A 22,516-nucleotide genomic window follows, 5' to 3' on the forward strand; every position below is an offset into this window, starting at 1 on the left:
GGCATCTCTAGCGATGACGACGTCACCAACGTGACCGCCTCAACCTCCCGCGTCGATTGACCTACTAACCCTAAGCTCTAGCGGACTCTAGGTAAGGCGGCCATGGCGCATGGTAGCTTGGCCCTAGCACACGGTGGCGCTCGGCCGTGTTCCGGCTCGGCCAGACCGGCATTGGCAGTAGCACCATCACCAGAGCATCTACGTGTGATGTAGAAGACTAGGCGAGAGCTAGGGAAGGAGGAGAGGGTCTGTGCTGTGCTGGCCATGGTGAGCCCCAACTCCAGCGAGGCGACAGTCATGGCGACAGCGGCGAAAAAGGCCAAAGGCCCTCACCTACGGCTCGTTTGGCTCAGCGAGGGTGACAATGAGATACGTGGGGTGGTAGCAAAGCTTTGGGCGGAAGCTTGCTGGCTGTGGTACCATGGCGAGCATGTGCAAGCACGGTGGAGCCGGTGGCGACGACGATGGTCCGCTACGGCCGCTGTGGGAGAGCGAAGGAAGCAAGAAAGGAAATGTAGCGCTGGGGGGGCTCTCGGTCATGTGTAGGGGCTTCAATTGCCATGCTCTAGCACGACATGGTCTGAGCAGGTAGGTGGCCAACGACGTGCAGCGCCACGCGGCGTTGAGACTCTATTGCCGGTCGGACACTGTAGCTTCGATTCAGAACCTACGATCAGAGCGTGACAGCTAGACTTGGCGACCTTCAAACTCCTAATCCGTGATGATCCAAGTTAAGGTGTAGTTGACAAAGTTGTAGTACCAAGTAAGATCTTCAACTTTTCCAAATGGAGCTCGAGCTGGTTCGGCTTGGTTAGGGAGCTACAAAGTGAACAAGTTGGGTACATGAAACTAAAATATGAATTGTGACTTAGAAATTTTTCTGAGTTTCCAAATAGACCTCAAAACTGACTTGTGGGCCATTTTTGAGCATGTTCTGCACATTTTCATGACTTGGCTCCTAAACAAAGTTTGTTCCTTATAAAATTTGCTACAACTTTGCTTTAGGTTGATCAGACATGCAAACACTCTAAGCTATACTTTTTAAATAGTCAAACTCAGGAGCTCTAGGGGTCCATAATAGTCAAACCATGACTTGGAAACCTAATTAGGCAAAATGATCAACATGAACATTATTCCTAATGACATTATAAGTATAACTAAGGTTCTTAGGAGAATAATTAGCCACACCACACATTGTTCACACCAAAATCAAGCATCACACGTATTGAAACAAGGAAAACAAGTGACTTTATTACTTCTGTTTCAAAACCATGTTTCATGTGTTTCATGAGTTTGTGGCTTTGTACTAGCTAACCATGTTTCACTAAAGTGTGTTGCACATGTTGCACTTGAGTGTAGGGTTACACACTATTCATTTTCTAAAACAATCGCACATAGAATGTAACAATATGTTGTAATGTTTCAAAAGCATATTTCAGACAATTCTAAACTCATGAATGGATGAATGATGCTCATGTTTATGAAATGCAAGTGCAAATGTGGAAGCCAAACACTAGGGGTGTTACAGCTAGCACTCAAGTATTCATAAGGCTACATTGATCTAGTAATTCTAAGGCCAATCAACATGTAAACATCGGCCAGAGTGATAGTCATTGGGCCATGACCAAATACAAAGGCATTTAGGGCATTGGACTAGAAATAAGATGTAGAAATCAGGAGTGAATCATTCCTCTCCATCCCGGACAACGAGAGGGTCAAACATTGATTCAGATCATAAAGCTCCCAATCTCCGCCCTTTTTCTCAGACACCCTATGGAACCAATTTCTCCATCCCTTAGGCATCTTTGGCCAATTCCTAAAGAGAGTTTTGGTATTCCAAGAGGACAAATCCACTATAGATTATTTAAAGGGGATTTGGTTGGTTTCATGACGGATGAAATCAGATGGATCAGGATCATCCATAGGCCCAAGAAAATAGATATTGGAAGCAATAGCTGATGGAATCAGGATTTCGTTCCTCATTTCCTAAGAAATTGGATGAAATAAGTTTGGGGAAAAAGAAATACAAGGTAGCGACTGATGGTTGGGAAGTAGAAACTTGGAGACATACCTCAGGGATGTGGTCAATGGTCGCCATTGTAGCCGAAATAGGTTTGAATTTGGCGAGGATCGCTTGAATGATAGCTTGTTAGAATAGGTGACTTGCTAGGGTTTGAGGCCTTAGCGATAATGGCGTTGACTATTAAAGTTGGCTCGAGAAAGAAGGAGAAAGTAAGTAGGCCGAGTGAGTTGGAAAAAATAATGTTGGGGTGTTATATAAAACTCCAGCTAGGAAGTTAGGAGTCATGCGTATATCTCGGGACAAAACAGTTGTGGCATGGTAAGCCAATGAACTAGAATTTTGGGATAAAATCATTTTATCCCAAAATTGGGGGCATGTGTTTGCACCAAAATTAGGAGAAGAGCGTGGGAACCCGTAGGCCTCCAAGATTGTGCCAATCAAGGAGTCGTTTGCATAAGGATTGGTATCAGCCGGTTTGGATGCGACACTGGGATCGATTCTCTCTGAATGACGTCAGCAGATAACGATGATGAGATATGATTGGCGTCGGGAAGATACATGTTAGACTCTACAAAAGGGGAAGATTGGGGTCCAAATTATCTTAGATTAGGAATGTTTTCTTCGTACCAAAGAGTGTACCAAGTCATACTTGAATAGGATTTGTTTTTAGGCTCCTGGTATAAATATCAAACCCAGCTATTGTAAGGACAGACAATCAATCCAATACAAGTTATTTACTTTTTTCAGCTCCGGCCACCCCTTAGCAGTAGGAGTAGAGTAGATCTCAGTGAGTTCTTCAGCAAGTATGGCTGCATCGATCTGGTTGACCTCCACTGCTTATCTGTAAGTACCGTCATGGCTTATACCTCTGTTTGTACGGCTACAACGATCCGGTCGACCTCCACTGTGACTCTGGTATAAGTTAGTTATTGATTCTTGTCTAGTTCAAGTAAGGTTGCATCGATCCGGTCGACCTCCACTGCTCAAACTAGATTAAGGTCATGTTATCGGCTCTATCTAAGGGTGGTGTTCCTTCGGATAGATTCATTTAGTTACCGATATTGCTTATTGCTTCCATTATTTATTTAATTACAGCAATATCACTTCGCTCGATTGGGATTGATCTAGATTGGTCATAGTGATAGATGAGATCTAATATGTTCATTAGATTTATCTTTATTAAATGGTTGAATGATGATGAGCTGTTTCTTTTACATAAAAGAGGTTCGGTAACTCATAGTCATTGGCTTAGCATAAACTAATTACTGTTGACATCTTATTGCCATTGACCAATATATTGTCTAAATAATGATATTCATCCTGAGCAATAACTGATTCTTCTTACACAACCCCATGAGCTTTAACTGATTCATTCTTATGAATATGTTGGAATTGACTATTTAGTCAATCTCCTTTCATATCGGTTCTCAGAGCCGCCCATTCGAGACTCTCTAGCAACACCGGCATGTTCCGCCCTAAATTACTGATAAACTTTCTCTCCTTGTCAATTGCAGGGTCAAATTGACTGGCACGTCTCAGGAGGAGTGCACAGGATCGACCATCCCTACGCTAAAGCTAGGTAGATCTCCAACTCCATCAAGCGGACCCTTCTAGCTTGCTCGTATGGATTGAGAGAGACCAGAACTATTTCCTTTCCCCCCTTAGCCCACTCTATTCGATCCCATCCTAGCCATGATGATTAGATCAAAGACCGGACTATCACTTCTAGTTAGCAAAGCTATGGTCTATGTTGTGTTCTCAGAACCATGCGAGTCCACCCAATAGACCATTAGAGTGCCATCTCTACCGAGGATGTGACATGGGCATGCCTAGCCGACTTTCTACTTATAAGCCCGTGGATATAGACTCGCTTTGTGAGGGCTAGCCTTGCTTTTCGTGGTGTTTGATTAAGATGAGCTAAGGTCTAGGCCATTATTCTTGAAGCCATACAGGTTGACACGATTGACCCAAGAAGTACTGGCAAGTTTGTGACTCGAGCTTGTGCTTAGCAAACAAATACTTCTGCCTCTTTGGCCCAAGGATCAGAAATCCTCTGCTAGGGCTATGTCTTTCTCCCTTGGTGTTCTTTTGGTGTTGTTCAATCTTCTGTGTCTTGTTGCCTCTTTTTTCGTAGTCTTTATAGGTTTAGTGGATTGATTGCTCTTTTGTCTTGTTGCCGCTCTATCAAGGTAGTTGCGTTGAGGATAGCACTGATCCGACTAGAACTCGTTGGAGGAAGGAAACGTGGACGATAATAGGACTTTATGGAGATCAACTATGAGTACACTAAGGATCTTAGAGATGACATTCAACAGGTGCCACATCCCACCCAAACTCATAGACTCCTACTAGACATGTAATAATATAGCTACTAGTGCTTTATTTTATGCAATTGAAATGTGATAGGTTGCATGGTAGAATTGCTTGAAAGCCATTACTTTGACACAATATTTACCCTTGCACACCAGCTAATAGGCTAGATGCTCGCTTACTACTTACTGCTTACTTCTACTATGCATTATATCTATGATGTGATGCTTGGTGGAGGATTGTTTGTGAGTGGCTAAGGCACATGGTGCCCCTAAAACTAGTGATCAATTGGGGAGATCTTTGCGTGTGTCTTAGGTGTGTGGTGAGGGTTGAGTCGACCGGATAGAATTCTACAACGAGTCCTTAGGACAAGTCTTGCTAGGAGGGTGTGACCTAAGCATTCTCTATGATGAGAGGTACCTGTGGCGGGTACATGTGAGTGGAGTAAACCTCGGGATGCCTTGCAGGGGTGAGCCCCCAGGGAGGAGGTGCCATTGAGGCACAAGGTGTCGGTTAACCCCATATGAGAAGATGTCCTGTCTGGTCCCCCTAAGGACTAGTATGTCAAGAGAACCAGATCATAGGACCCTACGTACACACCACTAGTTCCTAAATGGGCGGGGGATGGATGTTGACCAGCTAGGTCAGTGCCACTACTGCCTAGGATGTAGGTGATAGTGTAGGGAGGTATGGGCAAATGGCTCACACCCTCCTAAGACAGTGTAGCATGCTAGTGGACTCCGGGGTGACTCAAGGCTGAGTGGTAGGGTGGCATCGTACCTATTGGGAGGTAGCCCAATATCAGCCTAGATGGTAGCCACCGTCGATGATGGTGATCTTGTGGTTCTAGGTGTACATGCTCTGTAGAGTTGATCAATCTATACGTATAGCCATGTCCATGGATATGGACATTCCTATGACCTACGCTTCCCTTGATTAGTGAGAGGAGTCCCTTCTTCTTCCCCCTAGGTTGTTGTTGGTTTTTGGCATTAGGCATTGAGGCAAGGCATGAGAGGGAGTTGTCCTTGCCGCCTAGAGAGTGAGAGTGTTGTGAGATGTGTGTGATGGGATGGGTGAACATGTGGATGAGATGGGTTAAAACTTGATGAACTATTACAAAATATTGATGAACTTGCATAGGAAAACTAAAGCCATAAATAGTCTTTTGCTCTACCCTTGCATTCCACTTACCACAAAGCAACGCAAAGCATAGGGTGGGAGCCAGTTGATAGTACAAATTGTATTGAAATATATTTGGTAGGTATTGCATGTCATCTACAACGACAACAATGAAGACTTGAAGGATTAGGATTAGGTGGTCTCGTTCCTACGCTCAAGTTTGGTTGAGGAGACGAAGTCTACGCCCACTAACACTCTACGCCTACTCTAATGATTGCCCATGGAGGAGGAGCCTTCACCCGCTGATGCTCTACCTCTACTCCGATGTTGTTCGGTGTGCGTTCCCGCTAGTATAACATTGTACTTAAGTGGGTTATCAAGTGTTGTAATACCTTATAAACTTGTAATTTCACAATATATTAATTGTGGTATCAACTGAATAATGATAATATGATAGCTTGGTCTTCCTGGACTATCATATTATGATGTAATCTATGGATTTCCCTTTGAGCAAATCGTAGATTGTTTCACTAGCAATCAAGAGAAGATTAGTCTTTGATAGGATCTAGTCTTGTATTAGAGATAGAGAGATAGACTGAGAGGGAAGAGTTTTGGAGGAGTCCCGGCCTGCCGGTGCTCTCTCTATGGCTTGTACCCTGGCAGAATTAAGTTCTTCTTGAGCTTGCTTCTGAGATTTCTCTAGTAATCAACTTCTAATTCAAGTAAGCATTTTGTTCATATTATTCTTTAGGTTTGCGACTCTCTTTTGAGTACTTTAATCCTTGTAGCTCCTGGGTTAAAGTAGTATTCATAGTGTAAGCGTGGTGCTTAGACTCGGTTACTCTTGGATGTACCCTATTTTCTAGATCGGTGGTAGCTCACGAGGGTGAATCTTATACCCTCGTTGAATCCTCTATAGTCCACCTCCCATTTGTAGGCCTAGCAGGACTTTGTTACTATAGGAAACATACTCTACTTGTGTTTTCTCTAGTAATATCCATAGAATTGAACAATAGAAGACAAAGCTACCGAAGTTAGAACTAGAAGACCTTAACAGTCTCCTCTATGGTCCTATTATCTAGCCTTGATTGTGAAGTTGGGTTAAGTTAGAATTGGTTATTCTCACCCCCATTCCTTTGGGTTCGATATAATACTGGGTTACTCTCGGTGAAGTGCTACAACGGTATAATATCTATGTGCTTGCGGATTATTCTATGTGCATTAATTTATACCAACAAGCATTTCTAGTGCCATTGCCGAGGAACGGTTGCTGACTTAACTTCGAGTCTAGCTTAATCTTATACTATACTTTTATCCTTTTATCTTTTCTTTCCTTTTTACCATGGATCTAGAATCCACCCCTATCTACCAATATGGTGCACCCACGGGCACAAGCCTACAGCAACAAGAATCTTCAAAGCCTATCCTAACACCTGGCTATGAGCTACGCCCATAGTTAATCAACATGGTTTAGGATCAACCCTTTTCAGGCGAAGATGATGAAAACCCCTATTCTCACTTAAATGAGTTTGAACAGACCTGTGCATGCCTACACATTGCGGGCATGTCAGATGAAACCTTATGATGGAAGCTTTTTCCCTTCTCTTTGATGAGAAAAGCTAAACGTTGGTACAATCTGACCATTGAGAGTAGACAAGGAGATTGGGATGCCCTATGCTCTAGCTTTTGCTTGCAATTCTTCCCCATCTCCAGGGTAGTCAAACTTCGTTTAGAGGTTCTATCTTTTAGACAAAAGAAAAAAGAATCTCTAGGAATGACATGGGAACACTTTAATACTCTTATTAATACTGGCCCTGACCTTGCCATTCAAGACCTCATTCTTCATCAACACTTTTATATGGATCTTGATAGGAAAACCTTGAAGTGTCTTAATACGACCTCAGGAGGCTCATTCTTGCATGTCTCCACCAATATGGGGAGAAGCATTCTTATTAAAATCTTAGAGAACACCCTTGAAGAAGTAGAAAAGAAGCCGCTAGAGGAGGAATCCCAGATAGCTGAACCAGAATCCATAGAAAATCCATCACCAACTTTAGCTATCCTAGATCCTGAACTACCGAAAAAGGAGGAAACTCCAATTTCGGATTTCATGCTTGAATTTGAGGATGAACTTTTTGATGAATATGGAAATACCTCGAATTACCATACTATGAGGAGACCCCAAAAGTCTAGGAAATCAACATTTCATGAAGAACTTTTAGACCCTTCTGAGGAAGCTTTCCTTAAAAAGACTACGAAAGAGCTAGTGTCTATTATAAGTAATGAATGGTTAGAAGAATCAAAGCTTTCCTCTGATGTGATTTGCTTAGATTCACCTTTTATTTCCATTCATTGCCAAATTAATAAATATCCTTTCCATGCTCTTTACAATCCAGTTGTGGGTGTTAATATCATGTCTGTATCTTTTGCTCATGATTTATGGAAACACATGCATTAACCCAACAACAAAGTTATTGAAAAGTCTTTCAGGACACATTCTCCCAAGTTTGGGAATTCTTTATGTCCTCCCTATCTATGTAAAAGGAACCAAAGTTCATTTGAGCTTCTATATCTTTGATATCATGGAGTTCGACCTATTGATAGGACAACCAATTGAAAGACTTATCCAAGAAAGACAAATGGGAAAGTTGAATATAAGACTTGGGAAAAACTTTAAACTCCATATACTCGTAACTCATTCTCTAAATGCTGAGACTGAGCCAATTCTCGATGAAGACCCAATGGAAGATGTTAAGGTTGCATCTCTTGATGATCTAATCGAATCCAATCCTGAAGATGATGTCAAGTTCTTCATCGAGGAGGAAGACGAAAATTCCATAGACCTTGAACCTCTAGATGAATTGCTAGAACCACCTAAGCCCACCATTGAACTTAAGCCCCTGCCTTCTGGTCTTAGATATGCTTTTCTCAATAATGATCAGGATTCTCCTATGATCATAGGTGATAAACTCTCTTAGGAAGAATCCCTCCGCTTGATAACTGTCTTAGAAAAGCATCATTCTGCTTTTGGCTACTCACTCCAAGACCTTAAGAGAATTAGCCCTGCACTTTGCACCCATCGCATCCCTACAAATCCTAACTCTTTACCTTCTAGGGAGCCCCAACATAGGCTTAATTATGTGATTAGAGAGGCTGTTAAGAAAGAGCTTTTGAACCTCTTGCATGTCGTGATCATCTATCATGTGCCACATAGTGAGTGGGTAAGCCCTATTCAAGTTGTGCCTAAAAAGGGAGGAATGACTGTTGTTAAAAATGAAAAGAATGAATTAATCCCCCAAAGAACCGTCACTAGATGGCGGTTGTGTATAGATTACCAAAAACTTAACAAGGCAACAAAGAAGGATCACTTTCTGTTGCCCTTCATTGATGAAATGTTAGAGTGACTGGTGAATCACTCTTTTTTCTGTTTCCTTGATGGGTATTTAGGTTATCACCAGATACCGATTCATCTAGATGACCAAAGCAAAACCACTTTTACATGTCCATATGGAACTTATGCTTACCATAGAATGTCTTTTGGATTATGTAATGATCCAGCTTCTTTCCAAAGATGCATGATGTCTATATTTTCTGATATGATCAAAGAAATCATGGAAGTTTTCATGGATGATTTTTCTATTTATGGAAAAACTTTTGATGATTGTCTTAAAAATTTAGACAAGGTTTTGCAAAGATGTGAAGAAAAGCACTTAGTCCTTAATTGGGAAAATTTTCATTTCATGGTTAGAGAAGGCATAGTGCTTGGACACTTGGTGTCTAAATGAGAAATTGAGGTAGATAGAGCTAAAATTGAAGTAATCAAACAGTTACCTCCTCCCGTAAATATCAAAGGGATCCGTAGTTTTCTTGCTCATGCTGGTTTTTATCACCGCTTTATAAAAGATTTTTCATATATTGCTTGAAATCTTTTAACATTCTTAAGAAAGCACTTATCTCTACACGAATCATTCAACCCCCTGATTAGTCGCTACCTTTTGAAATTATGTGTGATGCTAGTGATTATGCTATGGGGGCAGTTTTCGGACAAACAAAAGATAAAAAACATCATGCAATTGCTTATGCTAGCAAAACTTTGATAGGACATCAACTTAATTATGCAACAACTAAAAAAGAACTCCTGGTTGTTGTTTTTGCTATAGATAAGTTTAGATCTTACTTAGTAGGAGCTAAGGTGATTGTTTATACTGATCATGCTGCTTGGAAGCACCTACTCACTACGAAAGATGCTAAACCTAGACTGATAAGATGGATTTTGTTACTACAATAATTTGACTTAGAAATAAAAGATAAAAAGGGAGTAGAAAATTCTGTTGCCGATCACTTGTCTAGAATGCAGTTTGAGAATTCATAGGAACTGCCCATTAATGATTTGTTGCAGGACGACATGCTCTTCAAAGTCACAAAATCCAACCCTAGTATGCAAATATTGTTAATTATATGGTTGCAGGTTATGTACCACCAGGGGAAAATAAAAGGAAGATCATCTATGAAAGTCGTCTCCACATATGGGATGAGCCGTACCTATTCAGAGTATGTTCTATCGGTTTGCTCAGAAGATGTGTACCGATAGAGGAAGGCATCAAGATTATCGAACGATGCCACTCATCACCATATGGAGGACATTATGGTGCATTCCACACTCATGCAAAAATTTGGCAGAGTGGATTCTTTTGGCCAACCATGTATGAAGACACAAAAAACTTCATCAGGAGATGTGGAGCGTGTCAGAGGCATGGGAATATCAATTTAAGAGATGACATGCCACTCACCACCAACCTCCAGATAGAGCTCTTCGATGTCTGGGGAATCGACTACATGGGCCTATTTTGTAAAACCCCAGTGTTAAGCATTGCATTTGGCATTTACATTTCATGAGCACAAGCATCTTCCAAGCATTCATGAGCATGAGCATATGAAGTTTCATTTTATTCACTTTCTCTTTATCACATGTGATGTTGCTCATATACTTAATTATGCTTGTGATCATATGTGACCAATGCATGGGATGGTTGTGAGGTCACCAAAATACCTTAAACACACCTAGAATGACAATTGGAACAATGTTTGTATTCATGACATGGGCCAATTTAGCTTCTAAGTGTTGGTTTACTTTGAAATGCCTTTTACATGATGCTAGTTCGACAAAAAATGAACAGTAGCTTAGAGTGTTTGCATGGTTGTGTGACCTAAATAAAAGTTGTAGTTCACATCATGGGTAACAAACTTTATTTAAGGGTCATGAGCTAAATTAGCGCATAACATGGTCAAATAGAGCTCACAAGTTTCAACTCAATGTTGTTTGTAACTTAGAAAATTATGCTGTCCTAAACCGGTTTACAGTTTCATAGTACCCACTTTTGAGCACTGTAGTTTGAAAACTAGCTTGAATTAGGCCATGATCATTATAGTAAAGTTGTAGTACTCACATAGCTCTACAATTTCTATTAATGAAGTTTTTGCTAAATCACCATAGATTAGGAGATTTAGGAGCTCAAAGTAGCGCTGTCACACAGACTGAATTGGCCGGCGTCGTGGCCGACCATGCCCGGCCAAGTCCGCTGCATGGTGGCCGTCCACCGGCGATGGCCCCACCAGTCAGGCCGACACAGGTAGATAAGGGCGCCGCTCCCTCCCACTCACTCTCACATGCTCACTCCCTCTGCCTCGCCTCACCTCGCTCTCTCTCGCGCCCACCAAGCAAACCACAGTGCCGCGCCGTTGCCGCCGACCTCCGCCGAGCTAGCTTGTTGCCACCACCACACCACCGTCCACTACATCTCTCCCACATCTCTACCACCACCTCATCCACCTTGCTAGCCCACCATTGCCTTAGCTCGAGCCAAGGTAAAGGCCTATGGGCCATTGCCATCGCTGCCATGGCCACGGAGCATCATCGAGCTCCAAGCTACCATGGCTATCCCTATCCACCGCTCCTCCAATCTCTCTCTCTCTTGATTCATCTTCATCGTAGGTCCTAGAAGCTATAGCTGTAGCTTGTTAAGCCACTACCATGTCACTAGTGTTGGAACATGAGCTGCACTGTCGTGAGCCGAGAGCGCCGCCGCCATGCACGTCACCATGGCCGCACCTATCTGGTCACTGTTCTCTCTCGTAGTTAGGCATTAGGGTTTAGCCTTAGGATGGTGAAGCTCATGGAGAAGATAGATGCACGCTTGCATCACCTTTCTCGCCAGAACATCACCGTGCCACTGCTTTGCTCACGCCGCCATGCTACCATGCACGTGGCCATGCCTCACTACCGCCACCCTGGACCACAATCGAAACCCTTAGAACTCTGTTAGGTCACCCTTGAACCATAGTCATGCTCACCTAAGCTTGTCATGGCCGGAGATGGCCAGAGCACCACCATGTGCCACCGTTGAGCTAGCTCTGGCGAGTCTCTGAGCCAACCTAGGGTACTGATCGATGTGGATTGAGTTGGGGAACACGTCGATGGTGACGCTACCGCCAGTGACCTTGCCATCGGCGAGTTTGCCGCTAGTCAAGCGCCGCCTCTGCCTTAGCCTCACTAACACATGGGACCAAGTTGACTGCAAGACCCGCGTTTCAATCACAATCGGTGTATAGACCAGGTGTACAAAGCAGTTAGGGTTTAGTTGTTTTTATTTATTTTTCATAGATTTGAATGCAAACTTCAAAAATTCATATTTAGAGCTAGGAGTATCCAAATGGGGTGAACTAAATTTTATTGGATTCATCATGAAGTGAACTATTTCATAAAAATATGAAATCTACTATTTAGGGTATTTTTCTAGGAGAATTAAATTGAGCAAGATAAGTGCTTTTAAAATAGTTTCTATCTTGTAAATTGCATAACTTGAGCTAGGAATGTGATAAAATTGTGATTCCAATTTTGCTGGTCTGGTGTTGACATGATCTAGCTAGGAAAAATATTAAACCTATAGTAAGCATACTTAAAATATGGTCTTCCTATTTAATCTTAATTAATTGCTAGTTTCTAGTGAAAATAAATGGGGTAAAAATACATAACATATGATCATGAAAATTTTTACACAGTATTCTCATGCTAGGAGGAAAGTTATAAAAATATTAAATCTATTTCTTGACACTTTTTACTATGCTAAACTATTTTTGCTAAAATAAGCATATGTAACTTGTCATTTTTTGTAGAGGTGGCTATACATATCGAAATGGCATGACATTTGTACAGTAGACTATTAGGGTCATATGTAAGCCACTATAATTTTATAATAATTTATTGAGCAGTATAAATATTTATCCTGTAAATCACCTTATTATCTAAGGAAATTAATAAAGGAATATAAATAAATTAGTTAGGCTTAACCATGATGTTTTTTGTGGTGTTTCCAATGCATATAACCTTTTGATGTTATTAGTTAGGCTTAGAAGTATTTGTTTGTAGGCAACTAGTTAATTATTGCTTTATAATTCAACTAGATGGCTGCATGTGTAGTTTCTATTATGGTGATGATTCCATGATGATAATGATCCTTTCTATAAAACTTGTTAATAACAAAGTTGTATATAACTTACTTATCTACATTGTGTTAAATTTTCATACTCATAAGCCTTATCGTTTAGGAATTATGGCTGTTAGAAGTCTACTATCATAAATGCTTGTTCTCTAGATAGATCTAAAAGATTGAATTGTTTAACCTAGATAACTGCTGACTCACATTAAGATGATTAAAACAAAGTTGTAGGCAATTTCATAAGATTTCCATAAAGTCCACAACCATATTATTTTGATGTGTATAACTCTATTTATGGTCAAAACAAGTGGCTGCTGTCTTGTAGTCCAGAAAATTGCATAGATGAGAATTTGTTTAATTACTAGAGAAGAGATATACACCTACTCAGTAAAAGAAAATTTATCTTGTTATGAACTTAATGCAATGCTGTTGAGAACACTTATGATGATGCATTTGTCCCATCATATCATATTATACATGTCATTATATATGCATCCATGATATCTTATTCTGTGCTCATGCATATAGGATCGTCCGAAGGGATAACTCTGTTGGAGTTCAAAGTGCTAGAGGAACAATAGGAGGCACCTCAGGCCATAGCTCTAGAAGGAGAGGAGCAAACTCTTGAAGACTTACCCGAGTGCCTAGACCATATGCCAACTTCTTTTACCAAAGGCAAGCCCTAGAGTATTTTAAGCCTCCCATGTTTTATAAAATATCACTTGAGTCCTTTATGTTTGATGCATTAGGTCATAAGAGTTGGTTGGAAACACTTGATGCATAGAACTACTTTGTCCAAATATATACCTTTAACCCTATGTAGGTCCAGGATCGAATATATGCTTAGCCCTGCTTAGACCGGTAGAAGTCGGGTGATTTCCTGTCACCTGCGAGATATAGGTGGATACCAAAGCACGATTGTCTATATTTGCTATCGTGGAACAGAACCATGGGGTAATGTAACTAGAGGCTGGGTGGAGTCTATGTGTAGGTTAACTCATGTGATTCTATATGTGCCGGTTGAGGACCGTACCATTGTTGTTACTTCTATCGAGATTGAATGCATGCCTCTCACTTAGCTAGCTAGATAACTCATTCCGACCGTGAAGCCGAGTAGCTCAACTCAGGCCGGGCCCCATTCTATAAAAGTGTGCACTCTAGAAGGTAGTAAGGATGTGTGGGGAGCCAAACATGAGCCCAAGGGTAGGCCAGGCTTGAACGTCCTGCTAGCTAGTTGTCCTTGATTGTGCGGTGCTAGTCGAACCCGTGAAATGTGGACCTGAGTTGTACCAAAGGTGACCTAAGTTGACCATTGATCTGGTCTACCTAGGTTTGTGTTAGGAATAAATTCCTAGCTGGTTGAAATCGATTTGAATCGCCATCTCTCCCGGACACTGAGAAACTTGGCTAGCCCCAATATCATAGTAACTTTATTATGGAATATGATGGTTATGATGAACATGAATTATTTTACCGGCTATGGTTACCACTACATGCTACTAAATGATATACCACATGTTTGGCACATGTTAGTTGCTAATCTAGAGATGAATAGCTATAATTAACTTGATGACCGAATTATAAATGTATAACTAAATTAGTCGCTTTTTATGCAAAATGTTGTCAAGCTAGCTCCACATATAAAGCCTTGCATAATCCTTGGAGTCACTTTATTTTTGGTTTATGATGGGTAAGTATAGCTAAGTACCTTCTTGTACTCAGGGTTTATTTCCCATTGTTGCAGATAATACGATGTATCATGGCAACTGTAAGAACTGCTTCTATCCCACCGTGGACAAGGAGTAGCGCCCTGGGCAAGGCATCCCTTGTTAATCCCTCTCTAATGCTTTTGTGGGATTATGATCATGAGCTAGCATAGTATTTGAACAATGATGAAGATGTTGGTTTCAAACTTTATTTGCTTCCGCTACTAGTTTATTTGAACTTGGTTTGTAATAACTTTTAATCATACTCTGATGTATGGAACTATATTTGTGAACTTTATGTAATGTGTGACATGTATGTTGAATCATGTATGATCTTGGTTGTATGTTGGTTGAATCGAGACCCTTAGTGGTACTCGATGGACAACCAGGTTTATATGGGCTCAATTATGATAGTGTGACCACTTGCAGGCTGTTATTATACTTGTGCTCTTATAAATTAGACCGTTCTGCTACACATTTCTAAAGTCAAAAGGCTATGAGTATATTTTGGTGGTAGATGACTATTTCTCCAAGTGGGTTGAAGCCATGCCATGTAGAGCTGCTGATGCAAAGAACTCCAAGAAGATGTTTGAAGAAATAATATTTCCAAGATTTAGAGTTCCAAGGATGGTGATTAGTGATGGAGGAACTCACTTCACGGACATGAACTTCCACCACTATTGGATGAAGCATGGGATCTATCACAATATTGCTACTCTGTATTACCCTCAGACAAGTGGCTAAGCAAAAACATCAAATAAATAAATCAAGAACATTCTGCAAAAGACAGTCAACGAGATGGGGACTGCATGGAAGGATAGACTACCCGATGCACTACGGGCTTACAGAATGGCCTACAAAACACCACTTGGGATATCACCATATCAATTGGTCTATTGAAAGCCTGCCATCTACCTATCAAGCTAGAATTCAAAGCTCACTGGGCCATCAGGTGATGGAACATGGACTTTGAAGCCGCATGAACCAAGAGGAAGATGCAACTCTCTGAGCTTGATGAATGGCATGAAAAAGCATATCATAATGCCAAGATATATATGGAGAGAACCAAAAGATGGCATGACAAGAGGATCAAGAAGGAGTTCGCCCCTAGAGATAAGGTATTACTTTCTAATTCCAAGGTTAAATTATTGGCAACGTATCAGGTGCAAACCAACTAACCTATGCAAACTATCAATCAGGACCACTAGATGATGATCCAATGAATGGGGTGAGAGGTGGGATTTTTTTGCGCTTAAGCCTCCCACTCGCCATCCTTTTTTTTTGCACTTAATCCCCCTCATCCCATCCATTGGATCAACATCCAGTGGTCCTGATTGGTAGTTTTCAAGTTTACACAGGTTGATTAGTTTGCACATGATATGTTGCCTAAATTATTTGGGCATGGAAAACTTCAAAGCAAATGGGAAGGACCATTCAAGGTGATAAGCACCTCATCACATGGAGCGGTAACAATTCAAAATGATGAAGGTACGTTATTCAAGGAAAATGGCCACCATCTCAAGATCTTTCTAGAACCTAAAAACCCACCTAAGGATTTAGATGAGGTAGATTTTCTAATTTTACCATAAATTACACCACTGCCATCCTCCGTAATGAATTGTAATGCGAAAATATACTTCTCAGGATTAAATAGAGTTTACAAACCCACGTAAGAAAAATCACCCTGAGAGGATGACATGTGGGGCTGATTGGCCTGACCCCTAGGCCGCCTGGCCCATTGTTAGCCCCTCTCATGTTCCCTCAACTATCTCATGTCTTCTATATGCTTCCTTGTTAGAATCTCATAATTTTTCAATTCATTCACATATCCTTTCGTATGGCACCCTTAGGAATAGATCTTGCCCCTACTACAAGTTGTCCCCCCTATATAAACAAGCCTCTACCTACCTCTATAGCCATCCCATCAAAGTATTCTTCTTTAACAGTAGCAAAGCTCTCCTCCACTCTAGTTCCCATGGCCGACAAGCAGATCATCCCCTTTGGGACCGACCTCAACAAGCTACCTCCTATAGAAGAGCTTCTAGCCATTGTTTTTGTAGGAGAACCTCTCCCTCTAGCCATTGTTCCTCCCAAGCAATTAGCTCTAGCTCCTCCAAAAAGAAGCTATGGATAGTCTTACTTCACCGAAGTTCATCAATCTGCACTCACACCGCCGTAGGAGCGCCTATTCCTAAAGGATAAGTCGCATTAGTTCAAGGGCTCGATGATCCAAGTACAGAAGAACATCAAGCTCCTTCCCGTGAGACCCAATGAGATGCTAACGAGTGTGAAGACTAACAAGTTCAGGGAGGTCTCATGTGCCAAATACACTATAGCCATGCCCCGAGTAGTTTTTGATGGCATACGAGCTGCACTAGGGCAGATCAGGATCATTCCACCAAAGGAGACAATGAAGAGACCTACACCAGCTCCACTAGAGAGGGAAGAGAAGCATCAGAGGATGACAGTTGCAGCCATAGAGAAGAGGATTGATCTTCTTACCCAGACCATCACAACCCTCCAAGACAAGACCAATCTCCTTACTAGGACTATCAAAGATATGCATAATAGGATGGAATTAGAGCATCTTCAGTGGAAGAATTTAAAAAGTGAAATCTCTATCCTTTCCTGCTGTGTTGGGAATAAAGGGAAAAATTCAGTAATAGGTCGATTAATAAGGCACAAGTGTTAGGTTAAGTGTTATCATGTGTTTAGGATTATCACTTAGCTCAGATGGTTAAAAGATTATGTTAGGTTAGTTAAAGTTTGTGCTTGTGTAATAAAGTGCCTTATTGAAATTAATGGAGTCATATTATTATTTGCCCTCTATTTCTTTTGGTTATGTGTTTGTCTCCACATGTTCTATAGAAAGTTATACAGGGAAACAAGTGTGGGGGAGACACACCGCAACAACAAGACGTAATTTAATCACGAAAATCATGAAATTCGGAAAAGCAATGAGTCAAGAACCACGTACAATGAAGCAGGCCTCGAGCAGACCCTAGAGTGGGCTACAGCCGCCTGGCCTCCTCTATGTGCCACTCAGCCCATCACTTCACTGCCTTGCCTCGCACTTTGTCCACGGTCAGGTTTGCGACCCATACACTCTGTTTTCACATGTTTTGCTTTCCATTTCGAATCAAATTGAAAATCACTTGATAAAACAAGTTAAAACATGAGGAAAGGTTATTTCAGTCATGACTTAAGGATAGACTCACATAATACTCTTTTTGGAAGTCATGCTACTATTGGGAATTTATTATTAGGGACCCCATGTCACTTAAGTTGTTGTGGAATGACATATAGTAGAATAATGAGAACTTAATTCTTGATGTCTTGTTATTGGAGAATTTTATTTCAAAAAGTAAAATGAATAGCTACACCTCTCCTTTGTGCTAAGTAATGTCCTACCAGAGCCATACATGATATATAGACTAGGGAAACCCTTCTACATATACTACTTGTATTTGTATTGAGTTTGTCAAACCTTGTGACCCTTGTTGAGAAACTTATCATTCTCTCAAGATCAAGATGACGTACACTCCACATATACCTGCTGCTCCTACACTAGGAGTATGTAACAATATGTTTTCCACCCACCCAAAAATGTTCTACTCCTACACTGGGAATAGACACAAAAATGATTGTTAGGATAAATGTTCCAAGTTCTTGTAAAAATCTCTCTTGAAAGTTTCAATTATAGAAAAAGAGGCATGGGGGCTATGCAAAAGTAATTCAAGTAAAAAAATATTGAAAAAATGGACAAGTGTCCAAGATATCTAAAACAATGGGTAGTCATATGCTCGCCTAAAAAGAAGAGAGGTGAATAAGATAGCCCATGTTTTCTTGCAAAAGTGTCTCAAAGTTTTAATCAAGAGATATGTTTCATGGAGCATAGTAGAATTAGTTTAGCCACCATATACATATTCCACACACATGCACATCTTGATCTAAGAGTATGACATTTTTCTCCTTGGATCCTTGTTTTGACTTTACAATATATGCAATGTAAGTATGTTTTCATTTTCATCTCTACCAAGCTCCACATAAGCCTTTAGAAATAGGTAAAAAGAAGGCAAAGTCATTAATGCCTTGGTGAGGATCCAAAAATACCACGTATATAGAGTGATTTGAGAGTACCATAAAAGGAGAAGGTAAGCTATGTTTTGTTTTCTAAAATCTTAAAATGTTTCTCCAATTGACTTGACTAAAGGAAGATGGTGATCTATTTCAAGCTATTCCATTCTTCAACTGCCCAAAGTTTCATGGTAGACACTTTGAATCCCACAGTGCATGCATGACTGTGAATGGTTTTATGTTGATGTATTGTCCTAAGGTTATCTCTTGAGTAATCCACCCTTTTATCGAGGACGAGTAAAAGTCTAAGTGTGGGGGAGTTTGTTGATGGTAGTTAACATTCATCACAAACAGTCAATATACCTTGCATAAATGACTAAAATAGATCACCAACATAGACTTAGGGGTGTAAACTAACAAATTTTATGAGTTTTGGTGAATTTGTATTTCCAGCAGGATTTAATAAAAAACCATCAAGGGGGACCTATTTGTCAAAAGAAATCACGGAATTCTATTGCGGGATGAACATGGGAATGTTCCAGAAGACTCTAGGAGGCTCTCCACCAAATCAAGGCTTGACCCACTAACATGTGGGGCTAGCCGGCCCCACCTAGAGGCCACCTAGCCCCTATGGGCCCCACCAGTCATCCTCTTTGTTATGTCAATTCTCCACCACCTCCTAGGATGCATCTCTGCCGTTTATTCAAGTTGGTTTGATCTGAGGGCTTAGGATTGATGCTTTGGCCCAAATATATCTGCCTATACCCCCTCAGGGCATGCCTCATTTGATCCTGAGAGTTGAGAAGCTAGAAACCCTAATTCATATGTCCACTAGGATCAGGGCTAGCAATCAAGAGAATATTAGTCCTTGATAGGATCTAGTCTTGTATTAGTGATAGAGAGATAGAGTGAGAGGGAAGAGTTTTGGAGGAGTCCCAGTCCTATCGGTGCTCTCTCTATGACTTGTACCCTAGCGAAATTAAGTTCTTCTTGAGCTTGCTTATGAGATTTCTCTAGTAATCGACTTCTAATTCAAGTAAGCATTTTGTTCATATTATTCTTCAGGTTTGCGACTCTCTTTTGAGTACTTTAATCCTTGTAGCTCCTAGGGTTAAAGTAGTATTCATAGTATAAGTGTGGTGCTTAGACTCGGTTACTCATGGATGTACCCTATTTTTTAGGATCGGTGGTAGCTCACGAGGGTGGCACTTATAGCCTCGTTGAATCCTCTATAGTCCACCTCTCATTAGTAGGCCTAGCAGGACTTTGTTACTATAGGAAACATACTCTGCTGGTGTTTTCTCTAGTAATATACCCATAATTGAACAATAGAAGACAAAGCTTATCGAAGTTAGAACTATAAGACCTTAGTAGTCTCCTCTACACTCCTATTATCTAGCCTTGATTATAAAGTTGGGTTAAGTTAGAATTGGTTAATCTCACCCCCATTCCTTTGGGTTCAATATAAAACTAGGTTACTCTCGGTGAAGTGCTACAACGGTGTAATATATGTGCGCTTGCAAATTATTCTGTGTGCATTAATTTATACCAATACCCTCGTCTAGCATAGGTTCTACCACCTCTTTCACCATTCTTACACCCCCAATGTAAGAACTTCAGAGAATTCAAGTGAGGAACACGCACTCGATCTTCTCTGAGACTAGACGTAGGGCTCCGGCCTCAACCAGTATAAATCCTTGTGTCTATTGCATGCTACCATCATCTTTCTAGAGCAGCCCGGCAATCATATAAATTTACTAGTCCAGTTTACAAAACACCAACAGGTGGCTACTTAAACAAGTGACAAGTTAATAAATACCAACAAGCATTTCTAGCGCCATTGCCAGGGAAGGTAACTAGGCAAGAAGGAAATATTGATAAACTTTTACTTATTGATGAGATTGAGAAAACCATTTACCCCTACTCAAGTAGGATTACCCTTGTTCTATCTACTTTGATATCTTATGCAGGGTAATGTATGACCAGTTTTGACCTTTTGACAAACTACATTGAAGATCCAGAAGCATTAATCTGGAGGACTAGAGCTAAACTCAAGAAAGTTCTAGCTTTAGAATTAGAAGACAACTAGACAAGGCAAAGCTTAACACTAGTTTTCAAAGGCCTTGGCTAACAAGACCCTCCGTGAGTTCTCTGCTCCAACTATGACCAACATCCATACTAGACCAGCGATCAATGTGAGAGACAATGGATTTGAGCTCAAGCCAGCTCTCATAAACATGGTGCAAGCTAGCCAGTTTTGTGGAAAGGCACATGAACATGCGAGTGCTCATCTCCAACACTTCTTAGAGATATGTAGCACTTTCACCATCAAAGGAGTTTCAAGAGATGCCATATTACTTTGCCTCTTCCCATTCTCACTTTTGGGAAAGGCGAAGCAATGGTTCTACACCAACAAAGATAGAAATACTACATGGGATAACTACTCCACTGCCTTCCTAGCAAAGTTCTTTCCTATGGGTAAGACTAATGCTCTCCGTGGAAGAATTTTAAGCTTCCAACAGCAACATGATGAATGTGTCCCCGAGGCATGGGAATGCTTTTAAGACTATATATCAGAATGTCCTCATCATGGGATGGAGAATTGGCTACTCATGTAGACTTTCTACCATGGGTTGACTAACAGCACCCATGAGAACATGGATGCTGCTGCTGGAGGTGCTTTCTTATCACTCACCATCCTAGGTGTAATAGCTCTCGTAGAAAAGATGGCATCTAACCAAGGTTGGAATGAAGAACATCTCCAACCCCGCAAGAGAGGTGGAGGTATGAATCAACTCAAGGAGGTAGACATGTTGTCTGCCAAGATGGATCTACTCATGAAGAGGCTTGAAGAATGAGCCAATGAGAAGCAAGAAGTCATGCACATTCATGATTCCCACATGACATGTGAAGAGTGTGGCAACACTAGGTATTCAAGGAACAACTATACTAAAACCCAAGAGGATGTGAACTTCGTCAACAACAACTATCGTCCTCAACAAAATCAAAGATGGAATCAGCAACAGAGGCCAAACTACCAAGGTAACTATCAAGGTAATAATTTCAATAATTTCAATAATCAACCAGCCTTGAGAGAGTTAATTTCTGGCCAAGTTAAAATTATGGAGGGCTTATCTAGAAAAATAGTTTCCAATGATAAAATCTTAGAAAACATAAATAATAGAATGGATAGCTTCTCCTCTACCATTAAAAACCAGCATAGCTTTAATAAAATGATAGAATCACAAATAGCTCAGCTGGCAGGCTGTTGTTCCTCTGACCGACAAAGGTAAGATTCTAGGGCAACCGAAAGATCTTGGAACTATAAATCTTGTCGATGTTCACAATGCAGGATACTACTGTATAGAACCATCGAATGGAGGATGAAAAGATGAGTCTCTACCCATCAGAAAGGTGATCCAGGAAGACCTAGCATCCCCATAGCTATTGCACCTCACATATTCTAAGAAATTGTTTGTGACCTCAGAGCAAGTGTTAACATCATGCCAAAGGTGATGGAGATACTTTGTTGTACACAAACATACGTTTGCAGCTTATAGATCAGTCACTCTGCTAACCTATGGGAATTCTTGAAGACATCTGTGTATGAGTGGGACAGCCGTATGTACCCATAGACTTTGTGGTTTTGGAGACAAGTGGAGATGTAAGGGCACCCATCATTTTGGGCTGACCTTTCCTAAGCACCACAAATGCCATCATCTACGTGGATAGCACTAGGATCTATTTCACAATCAAGGATAGGAAGGAGAAGTTTACTTTCAAGA

The 22,516-nt window shown here is 40.9% G+C and overlaps 1 non-coding gene across 1 annotated transcript; it reads right to left on the reverse strand.

Annotated features, from left to right (window-relative positions):
• Positions 1-21,220: 21,220 nt before the first annotated feature.
• LOC136490291 (small nucleolar RNA R71) lies at positions 21,221-21,327 on the reverse strand. The gene has a single exon (XR_010767582.1). It is a non-coding gene; the product is annotated as a small nucleolar RNA R71 (small nucleolar RNA).
• Positions 21,328-22,516: the final 1,189 nt, after the last annotated feature.

This window comes from Miscanthus floridulus, chromosome 10, assembly GCF_019320115.1.
Source record: "Miscanthus floridulus cultivar M001 chromosome 10, ASM1932011v1, whole genome shotgun sequence".
In the NCBI taxonomy this organism is placed as follows: domain Eukaryota; kingdom Viridiplantae; phylum Streptophyta; class Magnoliopsida; order Poales; family Poaceae; genus Miscanthus; species Miscanthus floridulus.